The following is a 3,233-nucleotide window of genomic DNA, read 5'->3' on the forward strand; positions in this document are numbered from 1 at the left end:
AAGTTCTTGTATTTGAAGATAAAATCCTTTTGCTTTCAAGAAGAAAGATCCAGCTGACTGAAATAAGTTCATTTGATGAAAATCAACAAAAATTGACAAGAACCACGAAAAGTTTTTGTATTTTAAGATAAAATCTGACGCTATCAAAGAAAAAACTTCTACCTCGCTGAAATATGTTCATTTGCTGAAAATCAACAAAACCACGAAAAGTCCTTGTATTTGAAGATAAAATCTTTTCGCTTTGAAGAAGAAAGATCTCGCTGACTGAAATAAGTTCATAAGATGAAAACCAACAAAAATTGACAAGAACCACGAAAAGTTCTTGTATTTTAGGATAAAATCTGACGCTATCAAAGAAAAAACTTCTCCCTCGCTGAAATATGTTCATTTGCTGAAAATCAACAAAACCACGAAAAGTTCTTGTATTTGAAGATAAAATCTTTTTGCTTTGAAGAAGAAAGATCTGGCTGACTGAAATAAGTTCATTTGATGAAAATCAACAAAAATTGACAAGAACCACGAAAAGTTTTTGTATTTTAAGATCAAATCTGACGATATTAAAGAAAAAACTTCGAGCTCGCTGTAATATGTTCATTTGCTGAAAATCAACAAAATCACGAAAAGTTCTTGTATTTGAAGATAAAATCTTTTTGCTTTGAAGAAGAAAGATCCAGCTGACTGAAATAAGTTCATAAGATGAAAACCAACAAAAATTGACAAGAACCACGAAAAGTTCTTGTATTTTAAGATAAAATCTGACGCCATTAAAGAAAAAACTTCTCGCTCGCTGAAATATGTTCATTTGCTGAAAATCAACAAAACCACGAAAAGTTCTTGTATTTGAAGATAAAATCTTTTTGCTTTCAAGAAGAAAGATCCAGCTGACTGAAATAAGTTCATTTGATGAAAACCAACAAAAATTGACAAGAACCACGAAAAGTTTTTGTATTTTAAGATAAAATCTGACGCAATTAAAGAAAAAACTTCTCGCTCGCTGAAATAAGTTCATTTGCTGAAAATCAACAAAATCACGAAAAGTTCTTGTATTTGAAGATAAAACCTTTTTGCTTTGAAGAAGAAAGATCTGGCTGACTGAAATAAGTTCATAAGATGAAAACCAACAAAAATTGAGAAGAACCACGAAAAGTTCTTGTATTTTAAGATAAAATCTTACGCTATTAAGGAAAAAACTTCTAGCTCGCTGAAATATGTTCATTTGCTGAAAATCAACAAAACCACGAAAAGTTCTTGTATTTGAAGATAAAATCTTTTTGCTTTCAAGAAGAAAGATCGAGCTGACTGAAATAAGTTTGTTGGATGAAAACCAACAAAAATTGACAAGAACCACGAGAAGTTTTTGTGTTGTAAGATAAAATCTGACGCTATTAAATAAAAAACTTCTCGCTCGCTGAAATATGTTCATTTGCTGAAAATCAACAAAACCACGAAAAGTTCTTGTATTTGAAGATAAAATCTTTTTGCTTTGAAGAAGAAAGATCCAGCTGACTGAAATAAGTTCATGAGATCAAAACCAACAAAAATTGACAAGAACCACGAAAAGCTCTTGTATTTTAAGATAAAATCTTACGCTATTCCAGAAAAAACTTCTTGCTCGCTGAAATATGTTCATTTGCTGAAAACCAACAAAACCACGAAAAGTTCTTGCAGTTAAAGATAAAATCTTTTTGCTTTGAAGAAGAAAGATCTAGCTGACTGAAATAAGTTCATAAGATGAAAACCAACAAAAATTGACAAGAACCACGAAAAGTTCTTGTATTTTAAGATAAAATCTTTTTGCTTTGAAGAAGAAAGATCTAGCTGACTGAAATTAGTTCATTCGATGAAAACCAACAAAAATTGACAAGCACCACGAAAAGCTCTTGTATTTTAGGATAAAATCTGACGCGATCAAAGAAAAAAATTCTACCTCGCTAAAATATGTTCATTGGCTGAAAACCAACAAAACCACGAAACGTTCTTGTATTTGAAGATAAAATCTTTTTGCTTTGAAGAAGAAAGATCTAGCTGACTGAAATAAGTTCATAAGATGAAAACCAACAAAAATTGAGAAGAACCACGAAAAGTTCTTGTATTTTAAGATAAAATCTTACGCTATTAAGGAAAAAACTTCCAGCTCGCTGAAATATGTTCATTTGCTGAAAATCAACAAAACCACGAAAAGTTCTTGTATTTGAAGATAAAATCTTTTTGCTTTGAAGAAGAAAGATCTGGCTGACTGAAATAAGTTCATTGGATGAAAACCAACAAAAATTGAAAGAACCACGAAAAGTTTTTGTGTTGTAAGATAAAATCTGACGCTATAAAAGAAAAAACTTCTCGCTCGCTGAAATATGTTCATTTGTTGAAAATCAACAAAACCACGAAAAGTTCTTGTATTTGAAGATAAAATCTTTTTGCTTTGAAGAAGAAAGATCGAGCTGACTGAAATAAGTTCATGAGATCAAAACCAACAAAAATTGACAAGAATCACGAAAAGCTCTTGTATTTTAAGATAAAATCTTACGCTATAAAAGAAAAAACTTCTTGCTCGATGAAATATGTTCATTTGCTGAAAACCAACAAAACCACGAAAAGTTCTTGTATTTGAAGATAAAATCTTTTTGCTTTGAAGAAGAAAGATCTGGTGACTGAAATAAGTTCACAAGATGAAAACCAACAAAAATTGACAAGAACCACGAAAAGTTCTTGTGTTTTAAGATAAAATCTTTTTGCTTTGAAGAAGAAAGATCTTGCTGACTGAAATAAGTTCATTCGATGAAAACCAACAAAAATGGACAAGCACCACGAAAAGCTCTTGTATTTTAGGATAAAATCTGACGCTATCAAAGAAAAAACCTCGAGCTCGCTGAAATATGTTCATTTGCTGAAAATCAACAAAATCACGAAAAGTTCTTGTATTTGAAGATAAAATCTTTTTGCTTTGAAGAAGAAAGATCGAGCTGACTGAAATAAGTTCATTTGATCAAAACCAACAAAAATTGACAAGAATCACGAAAAGCTCTTGTATTTTAAGATAAAATCTTACGCTATGAAAGAAAAAAATTCTTGCTCGATGAAATATGTTCATTTGCTGAAAACCAACAAAACCACGAAAAGTTCTTGTATTTGAAGATAAAATCTTTTTGCTTTGAAGAAGAAAGATCTGGCTGACTGAAATAAGTTCATAAGATGAAAACCAACAAAAATTGACAAGAACCACGAAAGGTTCTTGT

Source organism: Heptranchias perlo, unplaced genomic scaffold, assembly GCF_035084215.1.
Source record: "Heptranchias perlo isolate sHepPer1 unplaced genomic scaffold, sHepPer1.hap1 HAP1_SCAFFOLD_136, whole genome shotgun sequence".
In the NCBI taxonomy this organism is placed as follows: domain Eukaryota; kingdom Metazoa; phylum Chordata; class Chondrichthyes; order Hexanchiformes; family Hexanchidae; genus Heptranchias; species Heptranchias perlo.